General features: G+C 49.5%; 1 long non-coding RNA gene across 1 annotated transcript in view; it reads left to right on the top strand.

Annotated features, from left to right (window-relative positions):
- Positions 1–27,018, top strand: part of LOC130293385 (uncharacterized) — a 102,380-nt gene that overhangs the window by 42,265 nt on the left and 33,097 nt on the right. The window lies entirely within an intron of this gene.

The following is a 27,018-nucleotide window of genomic DNA, read 5'->3' as shown; positions in this document are numbered from 1 at the left end:
ACAAAGTAAGAGGTAGGTGGAGTGTCCTTAAAAATTATTTCAGGGACTTAGGCCGCAAGCTTAAGGCAATGACCTCCAAGGTAAAATTTTCTGAAATATTACCTGCACCACGAGCCACACCAGAGAGGCAGCGGGAGATTAGGGAGGTAAACAAGTGGCTCAGAAGCTGTTGTAGGAAGGAGGGGTTTGGGTTCATGGAGAACTGGGTCGACTTCACTGCCAGATATCGGCTTTACCATAAGGACGGGCTGCACCTCAATGGGGAGGGTGCAGCTGTGCTTGGGGAGAAGGTGGCTAGAAGGGTGGAGGAGTGTTGAAACTAGAGACTGGGGGGGAGGGAACCTACAATGTAGAGGAGGAAGATAGTGTAAATAGAGGGGGGGGACTTATTAATGTACCTGGGGGTGGAGCGGAGGGAGGGGTTAGAATAGTTAATAGGGATAGGCTTCATAGGAAGAAAAAACATACACCTTTGAATTGCATGTTGACTAATGTCAGATGTCTGTCCAATAAAACAGAGTAACTGGAGTGGTTGATGTCTAAAGAAAAGTATGACATAGTGTGTATAACAGAGACTTGGTTGGATGATAGCTATGACTGGGCGGTCAACATACAGGGTTATAGTCTATTCAGGAAGGATCGGACAAAACGGAAAGGGGGAGGAGTTTGTCTTTATGTGAAATCGAGTCTGAAGGCCGTACTGCGGGAGGATATACGGGAGGGAAATGATAATGTGGAATCATTATGGGTACAAATATATGGATATGAAAATAAAAAAATTCTGATAGGGGTTTGCTATAAGCCACCAAACATAATGGAAGAGCCAGAAGATCAATTACTAAGGCAAATAAACAAGGCAACAAATCAGAATAATGTGATAATAATGAAGGACTTTAACTATCCTGATATAAACTGGGAGACTGAGACCTGTGAATCTCATAAAGGAAAGAGGTTTTTGACTATAGCTAAAGACAATTATCTGTCCCAAATGGTGCAGGGCCCGACCAGACGGGGGCGCCCTACTAGAATTAATATTAACCAACAGACCTGACAGAGTAACTAATGTGCAAGTAGAAGGACACCTAGGAAATAGTGATCATAATATAATACATTATAGCTTGCTCTTCAATAAGGGAATATCTCGAGGGTCCACAAAAACAATGAACTTTAGGAAGGCAAAGTTTGATCAACTCAAAAAAGCCCTTAACAATATAAATTGGGAAAATGTCCTCAAAAAAAGAATACTGACACTGAATGGGAGACTTTTAAAAATATTTTAAATTCTCACTGTAAGATGTATATACCTTATGGGAACAAAAGGGTCAGGAATAAAAGAAAACCAATATGGAGGAATAAAAATGTTAAGGGGGCAATAAATGACAAAAAAAAGCATTAAAACTACTAAAAAAACAGGACGGCAGTGAAGAAGCATTAAAAAGCTATAGAGAAAAATGTAAATTATGTAAAAAACAGATAAAAGCCACAAAAATAGAGACAGAAAGACTTATTGCCAAAGAGAGTAAAGTTAACCCCAAAAAGTTTTTTTTAACTATATAAATAGCAAAAAGGTTAAAAATGAAAGTGTTGGCCTTTTAAAAAAAAATGATGAGGAGGAAGTTATAAACGGGGATCAGGAAAAAGCAAATATATTAAACAAATTCTTCTCCACTGTATTCATCGAGGAAAATGAAATGCCAGGTGAAATACAGCGAGATAAACTCCCCAGTACAGGTCACCTGTCTAACCCAGGAAGAAGTACAGTGCCGCCTACAAAAAATCAAAATAGACAAATTGCAAAAAAATGAAATGGCGCAGATTATAAATTGAGGTGTAAACGAGAAAGTGCTCTATGGTAAACCAGCACATAGAAATCCTGAAGATATGGGGGCGGAGCCTGGCCGCGGACTGAGATGGACGTGTGAGCTGTAGCTCTCCGGCTACACACAGGCGCAGCGCTTCTAAATCTATCTCACACAAGCTGAAAATGGTGAAAGGGGGTCGCTACAACCAGGAGGACCCGGTGGAGTCGCCCAAACCGGCTAAAAGTCAAGCTGGAGTCGCCACTTACTTCAAAAAGAAAGGCGCTGCCTCCCCGGCGAGGTCCCTCAAGATGGCGCCTGAGGCGAAACCGCAACATGACTCAGAGGACGAAGAGGACCAAGGCTGCGAGGATGGCTCTGCTCAATCCCCGGCTGTCACGCAGAAGTTCCTAAAGACCTTCATGAAGAAAGCTTTGTGCCAGGCCATCAAACCGGTTCTGCAGGAACTTGCGGATATAAAATCGGAGGTACTTTCTATAGGCACTAGAACCGAGGCCCTGGAGACCAACATGGCCGACCTGGCCTCCCACTCGGCTGTGCATGCCATGCAGACGGAATTATTGGGAGAGCAACTCAACACAGCCTTCCTCCTCATAGAGGACCAAGAAAACCGCAGTAGGCGCAAAAATATAAGGATCAAGGGCCTACCGGAGACATGGGCACCAGACACTCTGCCGGGCATAGCGGGAGAAATCTTTGTAGGTCTCCTGGGCGCTGACAGAGCAAAACGCTTGGTGATTGAACGCATTCATAGAGCCCTGCGACCGAAGCCTAAGCCGTCGGAACCACCGAGGGATGTGATCTGCGGCCTTCTCTCCTTTGTGGACACTGCGGCGATCCTCCTGGCTGCTAGAGATAAGAGGCCGATTCACTATGGAGAAGCGGAGGTCTACTTGTACCAGGATATTGCCCCATCCACCCTGGCGAAAAGACGTATGTTAAAACCGCTGCTGGAAAAGCTACGGGACAAGGGCTTACAATATTCCTGGCTCTACCCGTTCAGGAACTCGATCAATAAAAACGGGAGGCGCATCATAATCCGCTCACCTGAGGACCTCGCTGGAGCTTGAAAGACTCTGGATATCCCTCCGGTTGAGGTTCCATCCTGGATGCCCCTGGCAGTGCTGCAGTTGCCTCCGGTGCCACAGCCCCCGGTATGGTCGCAGGTCACCCACGGCAGACAGTTTAAACCGAAGGAAACACAGACCAAAGACTCCCTACCACAGCGCTGAGGTCTGCAGAGGATTCCGTGATGGTCTTGACTTCGCACCGTGAGTTTTAGCGAGCCCCTGCAGGCCGTTTTGTATCACCCCCTAAGTTACAAATCCCCTAAATGGAACCTTCAGTGTCCTTGCCAAGCAGCACCCCGCCCCCCATCCCCCCTCTCCTGCCATGTTAATTGCTCTTTCATCACGCTATCTGACTAGGTTCTGTCAGGAAGGAGAGCTGCACCCCCCCTGGGGGCCCCACACCACCGAGACTGAGTATTGGACACTCTCTGTTAATGGTTCTTTTTCATGGACTACCCAGTGGACATGGATTCATCGTTCCCCCCCCCCTTCCTCTCGTCTATTACGTGCCCCTGCCCAAGAACTTCCACCAGACCCGGGACTGATGCCCGTTTCGCAAGAGTACTTCCCCTCTATCCCTGCTTACAGTGCTTCATCACCCCTCCACACCCCTCTCCCTCTCTCCCCGCACCTTATTTCAGGCACTGGACTTCACCGGATCCTTCATCTTTGGATGAACTTCATATGCATGAAGGATTGCATAGCTTGTCTATCGCCATCCCCTGGACCCAGCGTCACTCTTCACGGAGGGTGGTGAGGCTTTGCAGACCTAATGGGATGTTAACCTGTTATTTTATTCTGTGTCTGTATTATCTCGCACCATTAGACAGTATCTACTCTCCAACTTTTTATGTTGAGGTATGCACCCCTCAATCATCCCCCCTGCCTCCCCACATGACCCTCCCCACCCCCTCGACTCTACCCCACTCCTCCTATTCTCCTTACCCCTCCACTCCTCATTTATTTCCTACCAGCTCCCCCCCTCACCCCCCCCTTCTCCCAATCCTGACCGCCCTCACCCTCTGCTCACCCCTTCCCCTCCCCTACTTTCCCATCCCTATCCCCTTCCTTTCCCCTTACCTGACAGACCTTCCTATTAATGGTTTTGCTGCGCTACTGGGTACGTTACTGCTTTATGTTATAGAATACCTTTTGCGATGGATTATGATTATTGAATTATTGACCCCCCCAACTGAGTCATAGGATTGAGGCACCCCTCTCTTGCCACTTTCTCCGATCTACCCTGTTCATGACTTAATTCTTCTTCCATTCTATGCGCTGCGCCCGTGTGTTCACAGGCTAGGATTCTATCTCCCCCCCCCTCTCCACTTTTCTAGTTCCAACTATTGGATCTCCCTTGCCATACCCCTCCTTTTTCATCCATAACCCTCATTTCCACCTCCTTCTCTATACTTCTACACTTTTTCCACTCTTACCCCCCTTACTTCCAGCTCACTCCCCCCCTACTTCCTTCCATTTTCTGCCCTCCTCTACTCCTTAACCCCCCCCCTCCCTCCCCCACTTCTACCTCACTCAGGGCCTTTCTCACCTCCCTGATCACCCATGGCTTTTGTTTCTACATCACACTCGCCTCTTATTTCTGCCTTGTCTTCTCCTTTCCCTTGTCAGACTTTTCCTCTGATCTCTTCTCTTCACCTCTCCCTCTTTCCAGTTTCTCTCTACCTTTGCCTCTTACCTTTCCACCTCTTTTCTCCCTGGCCATTCACCCCCAGCTCAGCTCTTTTGTCCTTTCTTGTCCTCCTCCCTTCTTCCTCTCCTCCTTCTCCACATCTCTATCTTTACTTCAGAAGCCAATTGCAGGAGTACAATAGTGTATGTCCCCTTCAAAAATGATGTCAAGCATCATTGTTACGCCGAGCGCTCCGGGTCCCCGCTCCTCCCCGGAGCGCTCGCTTCACTCTCCCCGCGGCAGCGCTCCGGTCACGTCCTCTGACCCGGGGCGCTGCGATTCCGCTGCCAGCCGGGATGCGATTCGCGATGCGGGTAGCGCCCGCTCGCGATGCGCACCCCGGCTCCCCTACCTGACTCGCTCTCCGTCTGTTCTGTCCCGGCGCGCGCGGCCCCGCTCCCTAGGGCGCGCGCGCGCCGGGTCTCTGCGATTTAAAGGGCCACTGCGCCGCTGATTGGCGCAGTGGTTCCAATCAGTGTGTTCACCTGTGCACTTCCCTATATCACCTCACTTCCCCTGCACTCCCTTGCCGGATCTTGTTGCCTTAGTGCCAGTGAAAGCGTTCCTTGTGTGTTCCTTGCCTGTGTTTCCAGACCTTCTGCCGTTGCCCCTGACTACGATCCTTGCTGCCTGCCCCGACCTTCTGCTACGTCCGACCTTGCTTCTGTCTACTCCCTTGTACCGCGCCTATCTTCAGCAGCCAGAGAGGTGAGCCGTTGCTAGTGGATACGACCTGGTCACTACCGCCGCAGCAAGACCATCCCGCTTTGCGGCGGGCTCTGGTGAAAACCAGTAGTGGCTTAGAACCGGTCCACTAGCACGGTCCACGCCAATCCCTCTCTGGCACAGAGGATCCACTACCTGCCAGCCGGCATCGTGACAGTAGATCCGGCCATGGATCCCGCTGAAGTTCCTCTGCCAGTTGTCGCTGACCTCACCACGGTGGTCGCCCAGCAGTCACAACAGATAGCGCAACAAGGCCAACAGCTGTCTCAACTGACCGTTATGCTACAACAGTTACTACCACAGCTTCAGCAGTCATCTCCTCCGCCAGCTCCTGCACCTCCTCCGCAGCGAGTGGCCGCTCCTGGGATACGCTTATCCTTGCCGGATAAATTTGATGGGGACTCTAAGTTTTGCCGTGGCTTTCTTTCCCAATGTTCCCTGCATCTGGAGATGATGTCGGACCTGTTTCCCACTGAAAGGTCTAAGGTGGCTTTCGTAGTCAGCCTTCTGTCCGGAAAAGCCCTGTCATGGGCCACACCGCTCTGGGACCGCAATGACCCCGTCACTGCCTCTGTACACTCCTTCTTCTCGGAAATCCGAAGTGTCTTTGAGGAACCTGCCCGAGCCTCTTCTGCTGAGACTGCCCTGTTGAACCTGGTCCAGGGTAATTCTTCCGTTGGCGAGTATGCCGTACAATTCCGTACTCTTGCTTCAGAATTGTCCTGGAATAATGAGGCCCTCTGCGCGACCTTCAAAAAAGGCCTATCCAGCAACATTAAAGATGTTCTGGCCGCACGAGAAATTCCTGCTAATCTACATGAACTTATTCACCTAGCCACTCGCATTGACATGCGTTTTTCCGAAAGGCGTCAGGAACTCCGCCAAGATATGGACTCTGTTCGCACGAGGCGTTTCTTCTCCTCGGCTCCTCGCTCCTCTGGTCCCCTGCAATCTGTTCCTGTGCCTCCCGCCGTGGAGGCTATGCAGGTCGACCGGTCTCGCCTGACACCTCAAGAGAGGACACGACGCCGTATGGAGAACCTCTGCCTGTACTGTGCTAGTACCGAACACTTCCTGAGAGATTGTCCTATCCGTCCTCCCCGCCTGGAAAGACGTACGCTGACTCCGCACAAAGGTGAGACAGTCCTTGATGTCTACTCTGCTTCTCCACGTCTTACTGTGCCTGTGCGGATGTCTGCCTCTGCCTTCTCCTTCTCTACAGTGGCCTTCTTGGACTCTGGATCTGCAGGAAATTTTATTTTGGCCTCTCTCGTCAACAAGTTCAACATCCCGGTGACCAGTCTCGCCAGACCCCTCTACATCAATTGTGTAAATAATGAAAGATTGGACTGTACCATACGTTTCCGCACGGAGCCCCTTCTTATGAGCATCGGATCTCATCATGAGAGGATTGAACTTTTGGTCCTCCCCAATTGCACCTCGGAAATTCTCCTTGGACTTCCCTGGCTTCAACTTCATTCCCCTACCCTGGATTGGTCCACTGGGGAGATCAAGTGTTGGGGGTCCTCTTGTTCCAAGAACTGTCTAAAACCGGTTCCCAGTAACCCTTGCCGTAACTCTGTGATTCCTCCAGTAACCGGTCTCCCTTAGGCCTATATGGACTTCGCGGATGTTTTCTGCAAAAAACAAGCTGAGACTCTACCTCCTCACAGGCCTTATGATTGCCCTATCGACCTCCTCCCGGGTACTACTCCACCCCGGGGCAGAATTTATCCTCTCTCTGCCCCAGAGACTCTTGCCATGTCCGAATACGTCCAGGAGAATCTAAAAAAGGGCTTTATCCGTAAATCCTCCTCTCCTGCCGGAGCCGGATTTTTCTTTGTGTCCAAAAAAGATGGCTCCCTACGTCCGTGCATTGACTACCGCGGTCTTAATAAAATCACGGTTAAGAACCGCTACCCCTTACCCCTCATCTCTGAACTCTTTGATCGCCTCCAAGGTGCCCACATCTTCACTAAATTGGACTTAAGAGGCGCCTATAACCTCATCCGCATCAGAGAGGGGGACGAGTGGAAAACGGCATTTAACACCAGAGATGGACACTTTGAGTATCTGGTCATGCCCTTTGGACTGTGCAACGCCCCTGCCGTCTTCCAAGACTTTGTCAATGAAATTTTTCGTGATCTGTTATACTCCTGTGTTGTTGTATATCTGGACGATATCCTAATTTTTTCTGCCAATCTAGAAGAACACCGCCAGCATGTCCGTATGGTTCTTCAGAGACTTCGTGACAACCAACTCTATGCCAAAATTGAGAAATGTCTGTTTGAATGCCAATCTCTTCCTTTTCTAGGATATTTGGTCTCTGGCCAGGGACTACAGATGGATCCAGACAAACTCTCTGCCGTCTTAGATTGGCCACGCCCCTCCGGACTCCGTGCTATCCAACGCTTTTTGGGGTTCGCCAATTATTACAGGCAATTTATTCCACATTTTTCTACCATTGTGGCTCCTATCGTGGCTTTAACCAAAAAAAATGCTGATCCCAAGTCCTGGCCTCCTCAAGCAGAAGACGCCTTTAAACGACTCAAGTCTGCCTTTTCTTCGGCTCCCGTCCTCTCCAGACCTGACCCTTCCAAACCCTTCCTATTGGAGGTTGATGCCTCCTCAGTGGGAGCTGGAGCTGTTCTTCTACAAAAAAATTCTTCCGGGCATGCTGTCACTTGTGGTTTTTTCTCTAGGACCTTCTCTCCAGCGGAGAGGAACTACTCCATCGGGGATCGAGAGCTTCTAGCCATTAAATTAGCACTTGAGGAATGGAGGCATCTGCTGGAGGGATCAAGTTCTCCTGTTATTATCTACACCGACCACAAGAACCTCTCCTACCTCCAGTCTGCCCAACGGCTGAATCCTCGCCAGGCCCGGTGGTCTCTGTTCTTTGCCCGATTTAATTTTGAGATTCACTTTCGTCCTGCCGATAAGAACATTAGGGCCGATGCTCTCTCTCGTTCCTCGGATGCCTCAGAAGTTGAACTCTCTCCGCAACACATCATTCCACCTGACTGCCTGATCTCCACTTCTCCTGCCTCCATCAGGCAGACTCCTCCAGGAAAGACCTTTGTTTCTCCTCGCCAACGCCTCGGAATCCTCAAATGGGGTCACTCCTCCCATCTCGCAGGTCATGCGGGTATCAAGAAATCTGTGCAACTCATCTCCCGCTTCTATTGGTGGCCGACTCTGGAGACGGATGTTGTGGACTTTGTGCGAGCCTGCACTATCTGTGCCCGGGATAAGACTCCTCGCCAGAAGCCCGCTGGTTTTCTTCATCCTCTGCCTGTCCCCGAACAGCCTTGGTCTCTGATTGGTATGGATTTTATTACTGATTTACCCCCTTCCCGTGGCAACACTGTTATTTGGGTGGTCGTTGATCGATTCTCCAAAATGGCACATTTCATCCCTCTTCCTGGTCTTCCTTCTGCGCCTCAGTTGGCTAAACAATTTTTTGTACACATTTTTCGTCTTCACGGGTTGCCTACGCAGATTGTCTCGGATAGAGGCGTCCAATTCGTGTCTAAATTCTGGAGGGCTCTCTGTAAACAACTCAAGATTAAATTAAATTTTTCTTCTGCATATCATCCCCAGTCCAATGGACAAGTAGAAAGGATTAACCAGATCTTGGGTGATTATTTGCGACATTTTGTTTCCTCCCGCCAGGATGACTGGGCAGATCTCCTCCCATGGGCCGAATTCTCGTATAACTTCAGGGTCTCTGAGTCTTCCTCCAAATCCCCATTTTTCGTGGTGTACGGCCGTCACCCTCTTCCCCCCCTCCCTACTCCCTTGCCCTCTGGTCTGCCCGCTGTGGATGAAATTTCTCGTGACCTTTCCATCATATGGAGAGAGACCCAAAATTCTCTCTTACAGGCTTCATCACGCATGAAGAAGTTCGCGGATAAGAAAAGAAGAGCTCCCCCCGTTTTTTCCCCTGGAGACAAGGTATGGCTCTCCGCTAAATATGTCCGCTTCCGTGTCCCTAGCTACAAGTTGGGACCACGCTATCTTGGTCCTTTCAAAATTTTGTGTCAAATTAATCCTGTCTCTTATAAACTTCTTCTTCCTCCCTCTCTTCGTATCCCTAATGCCTTTCACGTCTCTCTTCTCAAACCACTCATCCTCAACCGTTTTTCTCCCAAATCTGTTCCTCCCACTCCTGTTTCCGGCTCCTCGGACATCTTCTCGGTCAAAGAAATTTTAGCTGCCAAAAAGGTCAGAGGGAAAAAATTTTTTTTAGTGGACTGGGAGGGTTGTGGTCCTGAAGAGAGATCCTGGGAACCTGAGGACAACATCCTAGACAAAAGTCTGCTCCTCAGGTTCTCAGGCTCTAAGAAGAGGGGGAGACCCAAGGGGGGGGTACTGTTACGCCGAGCGCTCCGGGTCCCCGCTCCTCCCCGGAGCGCTCGCTTCACTCTCCCCGCGGCAGCGCTCCGGTCACGTCCTCTGACCCGGGGCGCTGCGATTCCGCTGCCAGCCGGGATGCGATTCGCGATGCGGGTAGCGCCCGCTCGCGATGCGCACCCCGGCTCCCCTACCTGACTCGCTCTCCGTCTGTTCTGTCCCGGCGCGCGCGGCCCCGCTCCCTAGGGCGCGCGCGCGCCGGGTCTCTGCGATTTAAAGGGCCACTGCGCCGCTGATTGGCGCAGTGGTTCCAATCAGTGTGTTCACCTGTGCACTTCCCTATATCACCTCACTTCCCCTGCACTCCCTTGCCGGATCTTGTTGCCTTAGTGCCAGTGAAAGCGTTCCTTGTGTGTTCCTTGCCTGTGTTTCCAGACCTTCTGCCGTTGCCCCTGACTACGATCCTTGCTGCCTGCCCCGACCTTCTGCTACGTCCGACCTTGCTTCTGTCTACTCCCTTGTACCGCGCCTATCTTCAGCAGCCAGAGAGGTGAGCCATTGCTAGTGGATACGACCTGGTCACTACCGCCGCAGCAAGACCATCCCGCTTTGCGGCGGGCTCTGGTGAAAACCAGTAGTGGCTTAGAACCGGTCCACTAGCACGGTCCACGCCAATCCCTCTCTGGCACAGAGGATCCACTACCTGCCAGCCGGCATCGTGACAATCATTATTGTTTCTTTCAATGTCAGAGGGTTGAATACGCCTAATAAGCGTTACCATGTTCTAGATGTTATTTGGCACCATAAACCGCCAATCATTTTCTTTCAGGAAACTCATTTTAAAGCTGATAGGATTCCAAAACTGTACACTGTACTCTGTGGTTTCACTCATGCAATGACACTTCTGCGACTAAAGGCGTTTCCATTGCCATTAGTAAAACTCTCCCTATTAAGAACATACAGACCTATATGGATTTGGAGGGGAGGGCACTATTTCTTAAAGCTCGAGTTTTTAGCCAAAAAATCACATTTGCTAATTTGTATGCGCCCAATCACGCACAGGTGTCATGGCTCTTGTCCACTCTAGACGATCTGAGAAGTTTCGCTGATGGTCCCATTGTCCTGGGGGGAGACCTCAATGTCCCGCTTGATGTGCAACTGGATACCTCATCAGGTAAATCTTCCATCCCGCAGAGGGCAATAGCTAAGCTCCACTCTAAATTGTCTGATCTATCTTTAACAGATGCATGGAGGCTGAGGCACCCGTCCGTCCGGGACTACACCCATTTCTCATCGGTTCACAGATCATACCATCGACTGGACTACTTCTTAGTACATGCGTCGCTGCTGGAGCACCTCATGTCCACAGGTATAGACTCTATTACCCTTTCTGACCACGCTCCTATCTCAATCTCTCTTTCTCTAAACCCCTTTCCTAACTCTACCAGGCGATGGCGACTTAACAAAAGCTTACTGACTGATCTGAGAGTAGTGGCTGATGTCCAATCCCAACTTCAATCCTACTTTGATTTGAATGCGACCTCTGGCCCCCCGCCACCTGTGGTATGGGAAGCCCATAAGGCTTTCGTCAGAGGACTCCTCATGTCATGGGGGTCTAGGATTAAGAAGGAGAAGCAAGCCAAGTTGGACTCTCTCTTGACGGAGATTTCCCAGCTGAAACGTACACATAAGCGTACCAAGGCGATCCAACTGCAAGACACCTTGAAGCTCAAAAGAGAGCAATTGTGGCCCTTCGTGCAGGAAAAATCAGACAAGTTCTATTTGCATCACAGACATAAAATTTACAAACATGGCAACAAGGGAGGCAGACTAATGTCTACTCTGATCAAGAAGGCCAGAGCTAAACAGATGATCTCTGAGGTTCTTGATGACAGTGGCACGTTACATACAACTACCCCTGACATTGCCCTAACCTTCCAACGTTTTTATTCCAAGCTCTATAACATTGAGGCATCCTCTCCTGACTGCTCTGAAGCTCATAAATTGGCTGCGGCCCATGAGTTCTTAAAGGGGTAGTCCAGTGGTGAAAAACTTATCCCCTATCCTAAGGATAGGGGATAAGTTTGAGATCGCGGGGGGTCCGACCGCTGGGGCCCCCTGCGATCTCTCTGTACGGGGCCCCGGCTCTCCGCCGAGATAGCGGGTGTCGACCCCCGCACGAGGCGGCGGCCGACACGCCCCCTCAATACATCTCTATGGCAGAGCCGGAGATTGCCGAAGGCAGCGCTTCGGCTCTGCCATAGAGTTGTATTGAGGGGGCGTGTCGGCCGCCGCCTCGTGCGGAGGTCGACACGCCCCCTTCCAGCGGGCTGTCGGGGCTCCGTACAGGAGATCGCGGGGGGCCCCAGGGGTCGGACCCCCCGCGATCTGCAACTTATCCCCTATCCTTAGGATAGGGGATAAGTTGCTCACCACTGAATCACCACTGGACTACTCCTTTAAGTGACTAACATCTCCCCCAGCTTGATGGTGCTATGCAACAAACCTTATTATATCCTATTACCCCGGAGGAGATTAATAAAGTAGTACATTAATTTCCCAACTATAAAAGTCCTGGCCCAGACGGCTTCCCCTTAACCTACTATAAGAAGTTCTACCCCACTTTGCAACCGCACTTGTTAAGTTTCTACTCCTCTCTTCTAAATGGAGACCCTATGACCACTCAGACGCAGGAAGCCCATATTACGTTAATTGGTAAGGAGGGAAAGAATTTGAAGGAATGTGGAAGCTATAGACCGATATCACTTCTCAATCTTGATCTCAAGATATGGGCGAAACTTATTTCCCTTCGCATGAAAAAATGGCTGCCCCATCTCATCGGACTGGAGCAGTCTGGATTCCTGCCGGGAAGGGAGGGGAAAACCAACACCCACAGATTACTGACAGCTATTCAACATGTCCCACTTGTCCTTCTCGGTATTGATGCCGAGAAGGCATCTGACAGGGTTTCGTGGCTTTTCATGAAAGAGACCCTTTTACGTTTTGGCTTTCCTCCTAAGTTCGTGAAAGCAATATTCTCTCTGTATGCACATCCACACGTGTCCCTGCTTATTAATGACACTATATCTCCCCCCTTTAACATCACAAATGGCACCAGACAGGGTTGCCCCCTGTCCCCGACCCTTTTTGTTCTGACTATGGAGACATTGCGTCAGAAGGTGAGACAGGAAATTAGAGGTGTTGCACTCCACAAAGGCGAATTGAAGGTACTAGCATTCGCAGATGACCTCTTGTTCTTGCTCACTGAGCCAGACAGAGGGATCCCTAATTTGACCCGACTGTTTTCAGAATATGATGCTTCAAGGTTAATGTCTCAAAGTCGAAACTCTTGAACGTAACAGTCCCGAAGTCCAAACTTGCATCACTTAGACAGTTGTCTCCGTTCCCCTGGTCACAGACGACCTTGAAGTACTTTGGTGTCTACATACCAGCCACTATAAACAAGCTGCACGACTACAACTTCAAACCCCTTATATCTGACTTTAAAAAACTGCTTTCCGATTATGACATCCCACTCATATCCTGGGTAGGACGGAGGAACCTACTCAGCTGCTATATAGTACCAAAATTGCTCTATTGTCTGTGTATGGTCCCGATATCGCTGCCCAAACACTTCTTTGCTACCATAAGAACTATGTGGTCAACCTATATCTGGAAACATAAGCGACCCCGTTTGGCCCATTCTATCTTAGTTAGGCGCGGAGAGGAAGGTGGATTGGCCCTCCCGAATGCGGAGACTCTCTATCAGAGACCCCAACTTCAGAGGTGGATGGACTTGGCCCGCCCACTTGCTGCCTCTGCGCTGACCTTCGAGGATTCCGCTGAGGAATATGATGGAGATCTGGCAAGAGACATCTGGCTTCTGCGGAGGTTGAGGGGTGTGAGGGGAGCCCGTAACCCATTGTTCACTGTTGCTCTGTCTGTGTGGTCCTCTCTTTCTCCCACTCTATCTCCTCCTATTTCTCCTCTTCTACCTTCTAACTTGCTGCCTGTGGTCGTGGGATGTGACACAGCTACGTACTGCCCGATGTGGGAGCGCCTGAAATCGATGTCCTTATCCCAACTACTCCCGGACGGACGGTTGCTCAAAGATGACGAGGTAAGAGCGTTATTCCCCACTTACCCACTTACGTTCTTACATCTCCGCCACTTCAATGAATGTTGTTCTAAATTCCTGAACAAATTTCCAAACATGAGGCCATTTCGAGCTTTGAGGTCTCCCTCCAGTCCTCCTCACCTAGTGCTAGGAGGCTATCCGCACTTATGAAGATTCGGACCTCCCCTGGCGCGGTGACTCCTCCGGGCTTCATCGCGTCATGGGAGAAAGAATTGGGACGCTCTTTCACGAGTGATGAGATATCTTCTATATTGAAACACAGCCATGGGGCCTCGAGGTGTGTGAGACTCCAAGAACTACAGTATAAGCTGCTGTCACGCTGGTATAGAACCCCAGACTTTCTCCACACGCATAAACTCTCAGACTCCAACCTATGTTGGCGATGCAGATCGGCTGTTGGTTCTCATTTACATATTTGGTGGCAATGCCCGTCGATTGAGCAGTACTGGCGAGACGTCTGCTGATCCACAGTGCGGATTCTGGGGGTTACCTTGCCCCTTTTACCAGAGATGTTTCTACTGAACTGCCCCTTCCCTTTATTAAAGAAGTCCCAGAGTATGTTGGTTGCCCACCTCCTAGCCGCTGCCAAGTCTCTAATTCCTTTAAATTGGCTGAAACCTACCCCTCCTACGCTGAGCGAGTGGATCAGTAAGGTTAAGCAAATAAACAGATTCGAGGAGCTCTCAAGTAAAGCTTCCAGGACGTATAAGTCATTCTCAGAGATATGGTCCCCTTGGACACAATCCGCACTGTCTTTGGCTTAAGCGTACCTCCAGGGCTGCAATTTACTGCTGACTGGCTCCATATTAGTATTGGTTTCTGTAATACTGCATGAGTTTTCTGGGTGAGCCCTGACTCACTGTGATCTGCTAGAAAGTATGAATCTCCTTGATGTTCATGGTCTTAATGGTGTCATACTCCTGCATCCCATTCCTTTTTAACTTCCTCTTCCCTGCCCTTTCCCCCTTTTCTTCCTCTTTCTTTCCCACCTCCCTCCCCCTCCCCCTACACCCCTCCCACCATTAACCTCCCATTCCCACCCTCTCCTATCTCTCAGTTTCACCCTCCTTGAAAACCCTGATGGTTCTCCGGATGCATAGTTCTCGTGTTCGGAATTGTTACATCGCTTGTAATGTTTGCCTGCTGCGACAGGCTTTTGATTTGTTATCATAGTTATTCATCTGCTACCAGCATTTCTGGCACTACTTGTTCCCTGTGTATTTTGTTGAAAATTAATAACATTTTGAAATAAAAAAAAAAGAAATTGGGAAGAAATGTTCCACCAAATCCGACGCACAAAAAAAACACACTGCGCAAAAAAAAAGCGCAAAAAAATACACATAAAAACTCCCTACCGACAATGATTAATTCCCCCCATAGGGCATACAGGTACGCCTTGACATCCTGGTAGTTAAGGACACATAGCGTACCTGCACACCTGTGGGAATTCCAGGGCCCGCTGTGTGCCAGGTGGGGTCCGGACCAGGATGCCTGCTGAAATCATTCAGCAGGCACCCCGTGTAAACCCAATTCAATTCAGATCAGCGATTAGTGGCCATTTCGGGTCAATCGGATCCCCGGTCACCTGGAAAAAGAAGGGTGATAGGTGCTGTCTGAGACTGCACCTATCTCTCTTTAGCAGCAGGAGTGAGGTGGCGCTGGTGCCACCTCACAATCGTCCTGGTTTGTCAGCCATTACCGGCCGATGAATCAGGACTCCTGCTGTGGGGGTGTCCTTAACAGCACCTGCTCCACCCCTGTTTCAGAGTGCCAGAAGTCCTCACCTGATCGGCGGTGGTATCTGGACCCCCAGAGTGGAGACGGCGGCGGCAGGCGGATCTGCAGAGTGCAGCACCAAAGGGCATGCTGGGAGTTGCAGTAGTGTGCCTCCAGCTGTTGCATAACTACAAGTCCCAGCATGCCCTTCGGCTGTAAGTGCATGCTGAACGTTGTGGTTGTGCCTTCTGCTGTTGCATAACAGCTCCCAGCATGCCCTTTTGAGCATGCAACAGCAGGAGACCAGCCTTACCTCCTGCTGTTGCATGCACAAAAGGGCATGCTGGGAGCTGTTATGCAACAGCAGAAGGCACAACTACAACGCTCAGCATGCACTTACAGCCGAAGGGCATGCTGGGACTTGTAGTTATGCAACAGCTGGATGCACACTACTGCAACTCCCAGCATGCCCTTTGGTAGTTTGTGCATGCTGGGGGTTGTAGTTATACAACAGCTAGAGGAACATTTTTTCTATGAAAAAGTGTGCCTCCAACAGCTAGAGGCACACTGGTTGTGAAACACAGAGTTTGTTACCTAACTCTGTGTTTCGCAACCAGTGTGCCTCCAGCTGTTGCAAACTACAACTCCCAGCATGCATTGATAGACCCTACATGCTGGGTGTTGTAGTTTTGCAACAGCTGGAAGCACACTGGTTGCAAAACACTGAGTTAAGTAACAAACTCCCAGTGTTTTGCAACCAGTGTGCCTCCAGCTGTTGTATAATTACAACCTCCAGAATGCATGCGCAGTCAAAGGGCATGCTGGTAGTATAAGTAGTATGCTTCCAGCTGTTGCATAACTACTAGTCCCAGCATGCCCTTCGGCTGTAAGTGCATGCTGAGAGTTGTAGTTTTGCAACAGCTGAAGGCACACTGGTGGCGAAACACAGAGTTTGTTACCTAACTCAGTGTTTTGCAACCAGTGTGTCTCCAGCTCTTGCATAGCTACAACTCTCAAAGGGCTGTACCCTGTACATCCCCCCCCCCCCATGTGAATGCACAGGGTACATTCACACGGACGGGGGTTTACAGTGAGTTTCTTGCTGCAAGTTTGAGATGCAGCAAATTTTCCGCTGCAGCTCAAACTCCCAGCGGGAAACTCGCTGTAAACCCGCTCATGTGAATGTACCCTAAAAACACTAAACTACACTACAATACACAAAATAAAAAGTAAAACACTACATATACATATACCCCTACACAGGACCGCAACAGCTAGAGTCACCCTTTTTGGGAAACACTGCCGTAGGGTGATTTGGGTATCGAAGGCAAATGTAATTCTTTCATTCGTCCCTATGAAAATCCCTAATTTAGTCCTCAAATGTGCATGCCGCTCTCTCACTTCGGAGCCCTCTGTTATTAAAAGGCAACAGTGTAGTGCCACATATGGGGTATTTTCGAACTCGGAAGAAATTGCCTAATACATTTTTGGGGGCTTTTTCTCCTGTTACCCCTTATGAAAAGGTAAAGTGTGGGTCTACTCCAACATGTTATTGTAAAAAATTAAATTTTTTACAATAGAATGCTGATGTTGCCCCATATTTCTCATTTTCACAAGAGGTAAAAGGAAAAAAAGATCCCTAAAATTTGTATAACGCAATTTCTCCTGAGTACGGAAATACCCCATATGTGAATGTAAAATGCTCTGCGGGTGCACAACAAGGCTCAGGAGTGAGCGTGCCATGTACATTTGAGGTGATTTGCACAGGGGTGGCTGATCATACAGCGGTTCTGACATAAACGCAAAAACAAAAACACCCATATGTGACCCCATTTTGGAAACTTCACCCCTCACGGAACGTAACAAGGGGTATAGTGAGCCTATAACACGCCACAGGTGTTTGAAGAATTTTCGTTAAAGTTGGAAGTGAAATTGAAAAATTATTATTTTTTCACTAAAATGCTGGTGTCATCCCAAATTTTTCATTTTCACAAGGGGTAATAGGAAAAAGGCCTCCCAAAATTTGTACCACCATTTCTTCAGAGTATGTAAATAGCCCATGAGTGCATGTAAAGTGCTCTGCTGGTGCACTACAGGGCTCAGAAGAGAAAGAGTGCCATTGGGCTTTTGGTGAGAGAATTTGGCTGGAATTGAAGGCCATGTGCATTTACAAAGCCACCATGGTGCCAGAACAGTGGACCCCCCACATGTGACCCCATTTTGGAAAATACACCCCTCATGAAATTTAATAAGGAGTGCAGTGAGCATTTACAACCCACTAGTGTCTGACAGATTTTTTGAACAATGGTCCATGAAAATTAAATATAACATTTTTTATTTGCATAGCCCACTGTTCCAAAAGTATGTCAAACACCAGTGGGGTGTAAATGCTCACTCCATCCCTTATTACATTCCGTAAGGTGTGTAGTTTCCGAAATAGGGTCACATGTGGGGGGTCCATTGTTCTGGTTGCATGGGGCTTTGTAAATGCACATGGCCCCCGACTTCCATTCCAAACAAATTCTTTCTCCAGAAGCCTAATGGCGCTCCTTCTTTTCTGAGCATTGTAGTTCACCCGCAGAGCACTTTACATCCACACATGGGATATTTCCATACTCTTGCAAAAATAGTAAATTTGGAAAAATGAATTTTACACATCCAACTTTAACAAAAAGTCGTCAAACACCTGTGGGGTGTTAAGGCCCACTGTACCCCTTGTTACGTGCCTTGAGGGGTGTAGTTTCTAAATTTTTTTTTTGTTTTGTTATGGCACCATAGGGCTCCCTAATGCCACATGCCCTCCAAAAACCATTTCGAAATTTGCTTTCAAAAAGCCAAATGTGACTGCTTCTCTTTAGAGCATTGTAGTGCATCCGCAGAGCACTTTACATCCACTTTACATTTCCCTTCTCAGAAGAAATGGGGTTACAAACTTTGAGGGGCATTTTCTCCTATTAGCTCTTGAAAAAATGGTAAATTTGGGGGAAAAAATGCATTTTAGTGAAAATAAAAATTTCATTTACACATCCAACTTTACCAGTTGGGGTGTTAAGGCTTACTCTACCCCTTGTTATGTGCCATGAGGGGTGTAGTTTCCAAAATAGTATTCCATATGTTTTTTTTTGCTGTTATGGCACCATAGGGGCTTCCTAAATGCGACATGCCCCCCAAAAACCATTTCTCTATCGGCTCCATTGGGGGACACAGACAGTGGGTGTATCTTGCTGTCTCTAGGAAGTGTGACACTATGGTGATAAAAAAAAGTAAGCTCCTCCCAGCAGGATACACCCGCCTTCAGGCTCTGAGCTAGTCAGTTTAAGCTTAGTGTCTGAAGGAGGTGGACGTGGTCTGGGTTGCTCCAGACCAGGTCTTCTAATTTTTTTGTTTTCCTAGTTAGGGACGTGTTAGTTTTTTATTCCTTTTCTTTTCTGTTTTCAGGTGGGGACTCAGGGACTGCGGTTTCCCGTTTCCCCATTGCGAGTAAGGGGGCACAGACATTGCGTATATGCGCTGGTAACCCCCCCTCACCAACGGTCAGCGCTTGGGTGGTACCTCACGGGTCTGGGTCCCCCTATTTCCCTGCTCGCCTCGCTCGTGCATAGCAGCCAGGCGTGATGCAGGTAACTAATGCTGACTGAAGACTTCACTGAAGACTCCAGTAGGTGAGTTCTTCTGACTAAGGTAAGTACTTCCCCCTTTTTTGTCCATAGGTACGGACTCGCAGCAGCTGAAGACCCCCTGTTTTGGCCCACCTTCAGTTTTTGGGGCTAGCTTACAGAGGCTGCACTTTATTTTGGGGGGAGCAGTGGCACCTGAAGGGACATCATATATGGGGCACTTCACGTTTGTGTGTGTCTGTGCTTGGGTGACTACGTCCACAGCGCCTTATTCCGGCACTTCACTTTGTGTGTGTGATTGATGTTACTTTGTACACAGCGCCTTATACGCGGCCCGAGCTGTCCCGGGCCCGAGCGCTCTCAGCGCCGGCTTACTTTCACTTTGTCGGCAGCGCCTTATACGCGGCTGACAGCCGCGGCGCTGCTATGAGCCGGGCACTTCAGCGCCGGCTTACTTCTTTTCTCCGGCAGTCTCTGCCGGCGTTGGCCGCCCGCTCTATTCACCAGAGCGCTCAAACGGCCGACAGGTGTGCTCGGGACAAGGAGCGGGCGCCATGACAGTTCTCTTCGGCCGGTCTGTAGCTCCGCCCACAGGGCTGGGAGCGCTCAGAGGCGCGAAGCAGCCTCCAATCAGCGCCGTGGGCTCGATTTTCAGTAGGAAGGGGTCAGTTACTTTGTGCCTTGTTTCAGGCATGCCCCTCTCTTCCTAGCGGCTGGCCTGTTTCTCTCTCTAGCTGCACAAAGAGAGTCTCCTCACTGCAGCTGACAGGGGACACAGACTAGGGTGAGAAAGTTCTCCCTTCTTTTCACACATTATGTCCGTACCTAGAGCTGTTCCTCCCTCTAAACAGAGACCTGGAACTTCAGTGAATTACTATCTCTGTAAGCACTGTAATACCAAGATGTCTGGCTTTGCCGAGCCCACTTGTCTTGCCTTCTCCACTGCTCCCCCAGTCCCCCTGGTACCCCCTGATGCCCCTTCGGTCCCGGTGGATCCAGCCGCTCCCCCAGCCTGGGTTTCTTCCCTGACCCAGTATATGGCTGACTTGACCCAAGTCTCCCGCTCGGTGGCTGAGGCCTCCCGGGAAGTGGTGTCCGCCTTGAAGGGGTCTTCCCGGCGCAGGACCTCTGGAAGGGCTCGCTCCTGGTCTCCACATACTTCACGCTCTCACAAGCATCCTAGGGGTGCCTCGTCTGACTCTTCCAATGAGTCTTCAGGTAGACGTGAGCATTCCCCTCCTGGGTCCCGCCCCCCTGTCATCTGGGCACAAACGTCGCTCCTCCAGAGGACGTTCTCAGAGTCGCCGCTCTGCCATGCCAGAACCGCGTACTCGGTCAGAGTCGCCCCCCTCAAGGACTGCCTCTACTCATTCTCATTCCCCTGGTGAACTGGTGGACGAGGCTTCCGAGCTGGCATCTGACTCAGAGGACCGCCCGGACTCAGTTGCAATGGTGAACTCATTGGTGACAGCCATAAGAGGCACCTTTCACTTAGAGGACCCAGGATCTTCGGATGTCAATCCAGGAGTATCCTTTCATTGTACTAAGCCAGCACCTCAGAAGTTCAGCTCTCACGCTGACTTTGACGACATTCTGGAAACCGCATGGAAACATCCAGACAAGAGGTTCCCGGGAATCAAGACAATTCAAGATCGTTATCCATTTGACAAGGTCTTTGTCACTAAGGGGGTTTCTCCTCCCTCAGTGGACCCACCAGTTTCCTGGATCAATAAGGCGACTACACTGCCTCCAGATGCCGCTGCCTTCAAGGATCCCACGGACAAGAAGGTAGAATCCTTAGGGAAGTTTGCCACTGAAGCTGCTGGCTCTTCTCTTCTTCCCATCTTCGCCTCCACATGGGTGTCCAAGGGCCTGTCGGAGTGGGGCCCGTTGTTCTGCCTATGCTGTGGGTCATCTAGCGGCTCTCCGCCGCTCTATGTGGCTTAAGGCTTGGAATGCGGATGCCGCTTCCAAAAGATCTCTCACTGAGCTTCCCTTTACTAGTGGCCGTCTTTTTGGCAAACGTCTTGATGAGATTATCTCCGAGGCAACGGAAGGTAAGAGTTCCTTGTTACCTCAAAATAAGGCTCACCCTACTTCCCAAAGGAAGTCCTTTTCCTTTCGGTCCTTTCGGACTTCCAGCTCCAACAAGTGGTCCGGGCAGGGACCTCGTGGGACAAGAAGGCTCCCTCATTCCGGGCTCGCCCATCTTAGAAATTCGGACTCCAACCGGTCCGGACGTTTTGCGCCCAAATCAGGCAACCGCAAGCCCTCTTCTGCATGAAGTGAGGCCCCCACCCGCGGTTTCTTCTCGGGTGGGAGGTCGTCTCTTAATTTTTCGAGACATTTGGGCCTCTCACATTCAAGACTCTTGGGTCAGGGACGTGGTGTCCAGCGGTTACCGGATCGAATTTGCATCCCTTCCGAGGGATTGCTTTTTTCGCTCCCGGGCCCCCCGGTCTCGTCCTCTGGCGAAGCAGTTTCGAGCGGCTCTCCAGTCTCTGCTTCTCCAGGGGATTATTGTTCCTGTTCCTCCTGGGGAACGGTTTCGGGGTTTCTATTCAAATCTTTGGAATGGAATCTCTCCGTTCGGTAGTGGTGTCCCTGGAACAAGGGGAGTTCCTTTCATCGGTGGACATCAAGGATGCCTACCTCCATGTGCCAATATTTCGGGCCATCATCGGTTCCTCCGCTTTGCGGTCCCAGAGGGGCACTTTCAATTTTTAGCCCTCCCCTTCAGTATAGCCACGGCTCCTCGGGTCTTTACAAAGGTCCTTGCGCCGGTGATGGGCCTGTTACGGTTGAGGGGAATCTCGGTGATACACTATCTGGACGACCTTCTCATCAAGGCTCCAACCAGGGCCCAGACTCTGGAGAATCTGAACGTCGCTCTCCACACTGACTCGCTTCGGGTGGATGGTCAACCAGGACAAGTCTGTCCTCCGTCCTACCCAGTCTCTAACCTTTCTGGGACTTCACTTTGACACGGCCTCTGCCCGAATTGGTCTTCCGCCGGACAAATGTCTGGCGCTTCGGTCGGGGGTCCGCTCCCTTCGGACCCAAGTATCAGTCTCCATCCGCACTTGTATGGAAGTCCTGGGTCGGATGGTGGCAACTATGGAGGCCGTACCTTTTGCCCAGTTTCATTACCGCCCTCTTCAACTGGCGATTCTCTCTCGGTGGAACAGGTCTCCTCTGTCCCTCGATCGTCAGATTGTTCTCCCTCTCAGAGTCCGTCAGTCTCTGCTCTGGTTGCTCCGCTCCCCCCTTCTTCTCCAAGGGCGGTCGTTTCTTCCCCTTCACTGGCAGGTTGTTACAACGGATGCCAGCCTGTCGGGCTGGGGCGGCGTGTTCAGGGATTGGACGGCTTAGGGACTCTGGTCTCGCCAGGAGACCCTTCTTCCGATAAACATATTGGAATTACGGGCGATTCTTCTTTGTCTTCTTCATTGGGAGTCCCTTCTTCAGTCCACGTTGAGTCGGACAATGCCACGGCCGTGGCGTACATAAATCGTCAGGGCGGCACTCGCAGCTTGGCAGCCATGGCCGAGGTGACCAAGATTCTCTCCTGGGCGGAGAGCAAGGTTCCGGCCATTTCAGCGATTCACATCCCGGGAGTGCTCAACTGGGAAGCGGACTTCCTCAGTCGGTCCTCACCCGACCCCGGCGAGTGGTCTCTACATCCAGAGGTCTTCGCCCAACTCTACGACCTCTGGGGCATCCCGGACGTGGACCTCTTCGCATCCCGGCACAATCGGAAGGTCCTTCCTTTTGTGTCCAAGTCCCGGGACCTTCAGACTCTGGCCGTGGACACCCTAGTGATTCTTTGGGCGGGGTTTGCCCTACCCTATCTGTTCCCTCCTCTTCTGCTTCTTCCCAGGGTACTGAGGAAGCTCAAGGCAGAGGGCATCCCGCCATTCTGGTAGCCCCAGATTGTCCCCGAAGGTCGTGGTACGCCGACGTAGTCAGGCTCCTGGACGACGCTCCACTGCGCCTTCCGCTCCTTCCGGACCTGCTCTCTCAGGGTCCTGTTTGCCACCCCAATTAACAGTCACTGCATTTGATGGCATGGCGGTTAAGACCCACGGATTCTCTTCCCAAGTCATTCGCACCATGCTCAAGGCTCGTAAGCCCTCCTCTGCAAGGATTTACCACCATATTTGGAGGTCTTATTTTCACCGGTGACCTTCTCTGTTCCCCGTCTTCTCTCCTTTTTGCAGTCGGGGTTGGAACTAGGGTTGTCTCTCAGTTACCTTAAGGGTCAGGTTTCAGCCCTTACCGTTCTTTTCCAGCGGCCCCTGACTTCTAATTCTCATGTCCGGACCTTCCTGCAAGGAGTGGCACACTGTTCCTCCTTATCGGTCTCTCTCTCCTCCTTGGGACTTGAATTTAGTTCTGAGTGCCCTCCAGGGGGCACCCCTTGAGCCCCTTAGAGAGGTGTCTCTCCGCCTCCTTTCTTGGAACGTGGCGTTTCTGGTGGCTATCACCTCCATCCGGAATTGGCAGTGTCTGAATTGGCAGCTCTTTCCTGCCGTTCTCCGTTTCTGGTGATCCACCAGGACAAGGTTGTTTTCCGGCCAGACCCTTCCTTTTTACCTAAGGTGGTCTCGGCCTTTCATCTCAATGAGGATATTGTCCTCCCGTAATTTTGCCCGGCTCCTTCTCATCCTAGGGAGCGCTTACTGCACAAGCTGGATGTGGTTTGGGCTGTTCGGTCTTATCTCTCCATCACTTCTTCGTTTTGTCAGTGCGATTCCTTTTTCATCCTTAAGGAAGGTCGTCGCAAGGAACAACCTGCTTCCAAGGCCACCATTTCTAGGTGGATTCGGTCTGTGATTTCGGAAGCCTATCGCTGTAATGGGAAGATTCCTCCTTTCAGGGTTGTGGCTCATTCCACGCGTTCTGTTGGGGCATCCTGGGCTCTCCAGAATAGAGCCTCGGCCTCGCAGATTTGCAAGGCGGCTACCTGGTCTTCTTTGCACACTTTCTCGAGGTTTTACCGGGTTCATACTTTCGCATCGGCTGATGCTACCCTGGGGCGTAAGGTGTTGCAGGCGGCAGTGGATCATCCGTCTGCCTGATTACTTATCTGCCCACCCAAGGGACGGCTTTGGTACATCCCACTGTCTGTGTCCCCCAATGGAGCCGATAGAGAAAAGGAGATTTAACACTTACCGTAAAATCTCTTTCTCGAAGGATCCATTGGGGGACACAGCTCCCGCCCTTTTTGGTTTTTATTCCCTTGGTTCTCTGTCCGAGGGTGTGTTCAGTTATGTTCTTTCTTCTGGTGCTCGGACAGTTTTGGGTTTTTCCTTGACCTATTGGTCTCCTCCTACTGCTTTGGAACTTAAACTGACTGCCTCAGAGCCTGAAGGCGGGTGTATCCTGCTGGGAGGAGCTTACTTTTTTTATCACCATAGTGTCACACCTCCTAGAGACAGCAAGATACACCAACTGTCTGTGTCCCCCAATGGATCCTTCGAGAAAGAGATTTTACGGTAAGTGTTAAAGAAATCTCCTTTTTAGCCAAATCCACTATCCAAAATCCCATTGTTGCTCCTTCACTTCTGATCCCTCTAGTGCACCCACAGAGCACTATACGTTCACATATGAGGTATTTCCTTACTCAAGAGAAATTGGGTTATACATTTTGGGGGGCTTTTTCTCCTTTTACCCCTTGTAAAATGCAAAAACTGGGTCTACAAGAACATGTTAATGTAAAAAATTTAGATTTTAAATTTTCTCCTTCACTTTGCTGCTATTCCTGTGAAACACCTAAAGGGTAAACATACTTTCTGAATGTCATTTTGAATACTTTGAGGGGTTCAGTTTTTATAATGGGGTCATTTATGGGCTCTTTCTAATATGAAGGCCCAAAACTTCAAAACTGAACTGGTCCCTGAAAAATTCCGATTTTGAAAATTTTATAAAATAATTTCAAAATTGCTGCTGAACTCTGAAGCCCTCTGATGTCTTCCAAAAGTAAAAACATGTCAATCTTATGATGAAAACATAAAGTAAACATATTGTATATGGGAATTAGAGATGAGCGAACTTTTGAAAAATTTCACCCAATTTTATTAAAACAGCTATTTCTGGCCTACAGAGAGCCTCAATAGGGGTGTAGAACACTTTGCTGTGTTTTAACACGCATATGGAGTGTGCTGGGGTAGTAAAATAATACTGTTATTCAGAATAACACGCAGATGACCAACATCACTTTTAGAATCATTGCCGCAGAGCGACAAAATGACAAAGCCTGGAGGTGGCATCAGTATGAGGAGACCATATAGTGGCTGAATGACACAGTGTGGAGGTGTTGGCAGCATGAGGAGACTATATAGTGGCTGAATGACACAGTGTGGAGGTGTTGGCAGCATGAGGAGACCAAATAGTGGCTGAATGACACAGCGTGGAGGTGTTGGCAGCATGAGGACACCATATAGTGGCTGAATGACACAGCTTGGATGAGGCTAAAGCATGAGGAGACCATATAGTGGTTGAATGACACAGCGTGGAGGTGGCGGCAGCATGAAGAGACCATATAGTGGCTGAATGACACAGTGTGGAGGTGTTGGAAGCATGAGGATACCATATAGTGGCTGAATGACACAGCGTGGAGGTGGCGGCAGCATGAGCAAACCATATAGTCTGTCTGTCTGTATGTAAGAAGTGGTATGAAAGTCAGTGTGAATGATGCCATAGTGTGTGATGATTCTGAGGAGGTGGAATCACTGTGGGTAGAATTACAAAAGGAGGGAAATACTGAAAAAATAATACTTGGTGTAATCTACAGACCCCCTAATATCACTGAAGAGATAGAAGTTCGGCTTCATAAACAAATAGAGAGGGCCGCCCGGGCAGGTACAGTGGTAATAATGGGAGATTTTAACTATCCAGATATAGATTGGGGTCCGGGGTTGGCTAAAACTACAAAGGGGCGACAATTCCTAAATTTATTGCAGGATAATTTTATGGGCCAGTTTGTGGAGGACCCAACAAGAAGTGATGCCTTGTTGGATCTGATCATTTCCAACAATGCAGAGCTGGTTGGTAATGTAACTGTGCGGGAAAACCTTGGTCATAGCGACCACAATATAGTTACTTTTGACTTAAAATGTAGAAAACAAAGACAGGCGGGTTCTCAAATACTGATACAGAAGGTAAATGGGACATCTTTAAATCAACTCTAAATAACTATACAGCTAAATATATACCAAAGGGGAACAAATATAAACGATTAAAACTAAATCCTACATGGCTGACAAATGATGTTAAAAGAGCAATAAACAACAAAAAAATAGCCTTCAAAAAATTCAAATCTGAAGGGTCAGCTATAACATTTAAACAGTACAAAGAGCTTAATAAAATCTGTAAAAATGTAATAAAAACAGCAAAAATTCTAAACGAGAGACAGGTGGCCAAAGAAAGCAAAACTAATCCTAAATATTTTTTTAGATATATAAATGCAAAAAAAAACAAGGACAGAGCATGTAGGACCCCTTAATAATGATAATGGGGAGGTTGTCACGGGCGATCAAGAGAAGGCGGAGCTACTGAATGGGTTCTTTAGTTCTGTATACACTATGGAAAAAGGAGCTGACTTTGGCCAGGTCAGTGCTGGTAACACATCATGTAATGTACTGAACTGGCTTAATGTAGAGATGGTACAAGGTAAGTTAAGTAATATAAATGTAAGCAAATCTCCAGGGCCAGATGGATTGCACCCAAGAGTTCTTAGAGAGGTAAGTTCAGTAATATCTGTACCCCTGTTCATGATATTTAGAGATTCTCTAGTGTCTGGTATTGTGCCAAGGGACTGGCGCAAGGCGAATGTGGTGCCAATCTTCAAAAAGGGCTCTAGGTCTTCCCCAGGAAACTATAG

The sequence above is a fragment of the Hyla sarda genome, chromosome 10 (genome assembly GCF_029499605.1).
Source record: "Hyla sarda isolate aHylSar1 chromosome 10, aHylSar1.hap1, whole genome shotgun sequence".
Classification (NCBI taxonomy): Eukaryota; Metazoa; Chordata; class Amphibia; order Anura; family Hylidae; genus Hyla; species Hyla sarda.
This window is presented reverse-complemented; position numbering and strand designations above follow the sequence as displayed.